This window comes from Neoarius graeffei, chromosome 16 (assembly GCF_027579695.1).
Source record: "Neoarius graeffei isolate fNeoGra1 chromosome 16, fNeoGra1.pri, whole genome shotgun sequence".
Lineage (NCBI taxonomy): Eukaryota > Metazoa > Chordata > Actinopteri > Siluriformes > Ariidae > Neoarius > Neoarius graeffei.
Genome location: NC_083584.1, coordinates 28214622 through 28221233, shown reverse-complemented (window position 1 = coordinate 28221233; position 6612 = coordinate 28214622).

Below are 6612 nucleotides of genomic sequence, written 5' to 3'. Positions count from 1 at the left end.
TCAAATATTTTGCATGATGTTTTATTACGGTTATGATTATTCTGTGAGCGCACCAATCCTTAGGTGTACAACCCCGATTCCAAAAAAGTTGGGACAAAGTACAAATTGTAAATAAAAATGGAATGCAATAATTTACAAATCTCAAAAACTGATATGGTATTCACAATAGAACATAGACAACATATCAAATGTCAAAAGTGAGACATTTTGAAATTTCATGCCAAATATTGTCTCATTTGAAATTTCATGACCGCAACCCATCTCAAAAAAGTTGGGACAGGGGCAATAAGAGGCTGGAAAAGTTAAAGGTACAAAAAAGGAACAGCTGGAGGACCAAATTGCAACTCATTAGGTCAATTGGCAATAGGTCATTAACATGACTGGGTATAAAAAGAGCATCTTGGAGTGGCAGCGGCTCTCAGAAGTAAAGATGGGAAGAGGATCACCAATCCCCCTAATTCTGCGCCAACAAATAGTGGAGCAATATCAGAAAGGAGTTCGACAGTGTAAAATTGCAAAGAGTTTGAACATATCATCATCTACAGTGCATAATATCATCAAAAGATTCAGAGAATCTGGAAGAATCTCTGTGCGCAAGGGTCAAGGCCGGAAAACCATACTGGGTGCCCGTGATCTTCGGGCCCTTAGACGGCACTGCATCACATACAGGCATGCTTCTGTATTGGAAATCACAAAATGAGCTCAGGAATATTTCTGTTCTGTGGTCAGACGAATCAAAATTTGAAGTTCTTTATGGAAATCAGGGACACCGTGTCATTCAGACTAAAGAGGAGAAGGACGACCCAAGTTGTTATCAGTGCTCAGTTCAGAAGCCTGCATCTCTGCTGGTATGGGGTTGCATTAGTGCGTGTGGCATGGGCAGCTTACACATCTGGAAAGACACCATCAATGCTGAAAGGTATATCCAGGTTCTAGAGCAACATATGCTCCCATCCAGACGACATCTCTTTCAGGGAAGACCTTGCATTTTCCAACATGACAATGCCAAACCACATACTGCATCAATTACAGCATCATGGCTGCGTAGAAGAAGGGTCCGGGTACTGAACTGGCCAGCCTGCAGTCCAGATCTTTCACCCATAGAAAACATTTGGCGCATCATAAAACGGAAGATATGACAAAAAAAGACCTAAGACAGTTGAGCAACTAGAATTCTACATTAGACAAGAATGGGTTAACATTCCTATCCCTAAACTTGAGCAACTTGTCTCCTCAGTCCCCAGACGTTTACAGACTGTTGTAAAGAGAAAAGGGGATGTCTCACAGTGGTAAACATGGCTTTGTCCCAACTTTTTTGAGATGTGTTGTTGTCATGAAATTTAAAATCACCTAATTTTTCTCTTTAAATGACACATTTTCTCAGTTTAAACATTTGATATGTCATCTATGTTCTATTCTGAATAAAATATGGAATTTTGAAACTTCCACATCATTGCATTCCGTTTTTATTTACAATTTGTACTTTGTCCCAACTTTTTTGGAATCGGGGTTGTATAAAGTTACAACTTAAAATACAATTAGTGATAACTGTAGACTTTTCAGTGGACTACAACCTTTTTAAGGGAATGCGATGTATTCAACCATTTATCATGTCCCAGATCAAGCCGCCATTTTTCCACAAATTTGCAGAATTTTTGCCAAATTCTGAATAGAGTATTTACATCAAAGATTGTTTTATCTGTATTATTTCTTTCACCATTTTATTTCAAATTAAAACCAACATCACCATTCAAAACCGTATAGTTTATTGACAGTGAGTATATTTACAGTAGTGAGGCACCCCCACAGTACCCAGTTTCTGAGACAGACCCATATATATTATATATACATACACACACACACACACACTTGAGATTTCTAAAGCAGTGACTTCTTGCTGTCAAGGCAAGCAAGAACTGAGAGGAATAATAAGAGGAAATGACAAGAAAAGAACACTGGAATGAATAAGTCTGCAGTGGAGCAGATAGCGAGGGAGTGAGGGTGAATCACAGCACACTTCATCTCTCTGCTCTTCCCTGTGCTGTTCTCACAGCCTGGCTTTAGCACGAGAGAGGCGTGTTGCCATGGAGTGGGAAGATGTTCTGCCTGTTGAATATACTGTATATATCAAGAGACCGAAAGATAGAGAACATGGAAGAAATATTGTTGCGTCCTCACTCTAAGATTTGTTTTCACATCCTGTATATGTTGGCTCAGTGGCTCACAGTTCGAACTAGTTATCAGAAGGATCTAAGTTTAAATCTCAGGGCCACCAGAGAACTTCAGACACACACAAACATTAACAATACTATGTCTACAGTGCAAACAAACCATCATGAGGGTAATAAGAATCATGCACTGAGGATATATGCACCGTTTCTTCTAAATATATTCACTGATATTAACAATGATTCACGAGAGAGCTTATTTTTAAAGTACACTCTTGAGCCCATTGTAAAGTTTCGCTTTAGGACCATAATTCAGATTTTATTATCCATCTGCAGAAGTTCTGACAGGGTGTGTCACATCTGCAAGAATCTGTGAGAAATGAAGAAAACATTTAAATGACATGTATTGCAAAAGCTTTCCTCATTTCTCTTTCATTTTCCATGAAGTTAACCATGTGCAACCATCCATTGCAAAACATTTCCCTCCAACACTGAAATAGTTTAAACTCAGAGCAACAGAGATCATAAATGAGCTGTGAACCTTCCTTTCCCTTTCAGTTATGAGTAAGAGTTTTTATTCATGAATTAATTGCTTAATTACTTCTGTTTTTAGAGAACATATTTACTTTTCCCATTTTTTTGTCTAGTTCAAGCTAGAGGTATGCAAGATGGCAGTTAAAAGTGTTAATACTTCAACAAAGCTTGAAGCAACATCAGAACAACAGCAATAACAACTCCTCTGTATTACAGGCCCATACAGGTTTTTATTATTATCCATCCATCCATTATCCGTAACCGCTTATCCTGTGCAGGGTCGTGGGCAAGCTGAAGCCTATCCCAGCTGACTATGGGTGAGAGGCGGGGTACACCCTGGACAAGTTGCTAGATCATTGTAGGGCTGACACATAGAGACAAATAACCATTCACACCTACAGTCAATTTAGAGCCACCAATTCACCTGACCTGCATGTCTTTGGACTGTGGGGGAAACCAGAGCACCTGGAGGAAACCCACACAGACACGGGGAGAACATGCAAACTCCACACAGAAGGGCCTTCATCAGCCACTGGGCTCGAACCCAGAACCTTCTTGCTGTGAGACGACAGTGCTAGCCACTACACCACCGTGCCACCCATAATTATTATGTATTTATTTATTTTTGTCATTAAAATTCTGGCAGTGAGTTGAACGCTTATCTGAAATGTTTCAGGCTGCTACTGCAAACCCTCCCTGCTAGAGAACTGCAGTGAAGCCACCTAGTGGTAATTTTTGGGCAAATAAGTAACACTGCTATGCCAGTCTAAATGATATGTAGGATTAAAGTACATTCAGTGAAATTCTATACTAAAACATTTAAATAGCAAAACAGATCAAATCCATTTTCAGATATAGTTCTCTGACACAGCCGAACTTCTGTGCACCTTTGACACAAACACCAGGGTTGTGGGTGGACAGCTGCAGCCTCCCTGCCGTTTCAGGATGCAATGCAATCGAGGCACTGATTGGAGCACTAATGAGCTGCTGACTGATTGCAGACAGACACACACTTTGCCAGCTAAGAATAGCACCTTTTCCTTCCCTGTCAGTCTTTAATACACAGTTAGCTGATGAGAAACAGAGCTGGAATCTAAAGTCCTGCTTCATCACTTTGCTGGACCACAAACAGAGCTATAGATTTTACTGAGTGGGATTAGTCAAGTTAATTTTACCACTCAGCTATTAAGTGATTATCAACCATTTCATTTATTCAACTTCAGTAACCACTTTATCCTAGTTAAGGTTTTGGTGGATCCAGAGCAGGGTGGCATGGTGGTGTAGTGGTTAGCACTGTTGCTTCACAGCAAGAAGGTTCTGGGTTCAAGCCCAGTGGCCAACGAAGGCCTTTCTGTGTGGAGTTTGCATGTTCTCCCCGTGGGTTTCCTCCGGGTGCTCCGTTTTCTCTCGCAGTCCAAAGACATGCAGGTTAGGTTAACTGGTGACTCTAAATTGAGTGTTGGTGTGAATGTGAATGGTTGTTTGTCTCTATGTGTCAGCCCTGCGATGATCTGGCGACTTGTCACCCATGGTTAGCTGGGATAGGCTCCAGCTTGCCCGTAACCTTGCACAAGATAAGTGGTTATGGATGGATGGATCCAGAGCCTATTGCAGGAAGACTGGATGTGAGGCTGGAATACACCCCGGATAAGACACCAATATAATTCCATATGCACATTTACAACTAGATTATGGAGGATTATGTCACTACTGACACTCAGAAAAAATGTTTTTACTTCTTACAGAAAATGTACGTGAGCTACTTACAACACTGACATCTACACCAATAACTAAGATGAAAGTCTTAGAGGTTGAATTACAAGCTAGCACCCCTGAACCTAGAAAGAGTATGATTGACTGTGAAAATAAAGATGATGTGATGATGTGAAAAGTGCACATCCAAAAAACAATGTGAAACAGTCATTCACCCACTAACATGTTCTGGCAATTTTTTCTACAAAAATAACATGGGAAATGGAAGTAACTTTCATTATAGTGCAAAGCCCAAAAACAAGCCTGACATCTGAGCGCTTATTACTTCTCAGAGTGATTGTCCATAGCTTTGAGCTTTGCACTGCAATATATGGGAGCAGATTAGACAATCCTTTTGGGAGGCAAAAGGAAAATGGAGAACCAGGAAGAAATCCATTCAGAAGAATATGCAAAGAAAATGCACAGAGAAAGAGAGAGAGAGAGAGAGAGCGCACTGTCCTCAGAGTCAAACTGGGGATCCTGAAGCCATGTTGCTAAAACACCATTCCGCTCGCTTACTACCAGAATTGTTATATGGTAAAATTAATGAACACTATAGTGATCATTCTCTTATTGCAGTCGACAAAGGAGGAGGTAATCGATTTCTAACAAATAACACCAATTAGGCTCTTCTCTGAGAACAAACTCCAACACCTTACAGTAAGACTAGACAGCAAAAAAGGCATCTTATACCGATCTGATCCGAGATCAATACACCATTTTGATCTCCCAGTCACCATTTGGATGGAAAGTGAAGTTCAAAGCCGAAGTCTCGGTGGATTTTTTTATTGCAAAAGGAAGCCATGGGCCTTCATAATCCTTCCTTATCAAAGGAACTTGTGGGGTTTACCAGGTTGGAGGTTAAGACAGAAGAGAATTGGGAGATTTAGCCTCATCCCTCACTCACCTTAGGTGGGGAGGATCAAGCCCACACTGCCTTTTGTTCAGCTGGAAAGAAAAAAGAAACCTCTCCCCTCCATCTGTGAAGCAGACAACCCGAATCCACTCGTCACCAAGATGAAGAAAGGTTTTGAAATTAAAGGAGCCTTCAAGCATGCGTGGTGCTTCATCCTTCAATAATTATTTTTATATGGGTGGTGTGGGATTCAGTTAGGAGACCTTTATACACAAAGAAACAAAGTCTTTGTGTCTGTACAGCAACTGATGAGATCAATCTTGGGGGGGAAAAATGAACTGAACATGTGAAAAGGTGCTCTGTAGATTCTGCAATTCAATATGCAAATAGTTGCAAACGTTAGAAAATTTTGCAAATACAGAAATCCTAAACACCAAACAAGAATTAGGGTTAATATTGGTCAAAAATAAATCCTTTCCAACTGGCTTCTAAATGCTCATAAATATAACACAGGATTGTGGAATGAAAAGCATATGGTCAGCAACTGTTGTGCTTTAGACATGTGAGATATTTGGCTGACGATCAGCAGCTACGAAGGACGTTTTATGGCTAATTAAAATTATTCCATGAAATTGAGTCATACATGAGCTAATAGCCGACGAGGCATGTAGCGCTGAGTTGGCTATAAACCATGTATGATGAGATTCAGTGGAATAACTTTTATTCTATCCACATTCACTGGATTTTGAGAAACAGCATTTTTATTTTTTTGCAAATTTGATAAATAAAAACTTTACACATGTCCAACAAAATCGTTTCAGCTTAGGCAGACTTCTTAAAAACCTATTGAGGGCTGCACAAATTGATTTGTGCTTTTTTTTTGTAGAAAGTACCATCTTCTTGTCATGCCGAGGTATATAATTGCTTTAGACATTCTTCCTTGGACATTTCAGTTATGTAATTTTCAAACTTTGAGCTTTTGAACCAGTCTAAAACAAAAATTCTGCAAATTTTAATGCTTAATGATGGAAAAATTTAAACAAACCAGCAAAATCTCATCTCATCTCATTATCTCTAGCCGCTTTATCCTTCTACAGGGTCGCAGGCAAGCTGGAGCCTATCCCAGCTGACTACGGGCGAAAGGCAGGGTACACCCTGGACAAGTCGCCAGGTCATCACAGGGCTGACACAGACACAGACAACCATTCACACTCACATTCACACCTACGCTCAATTTAGAGTCACCAGTTAACCTAACCTGCATGTCTTTGGACTGTGGGGGAAACCGGAGCACCCGGAGGA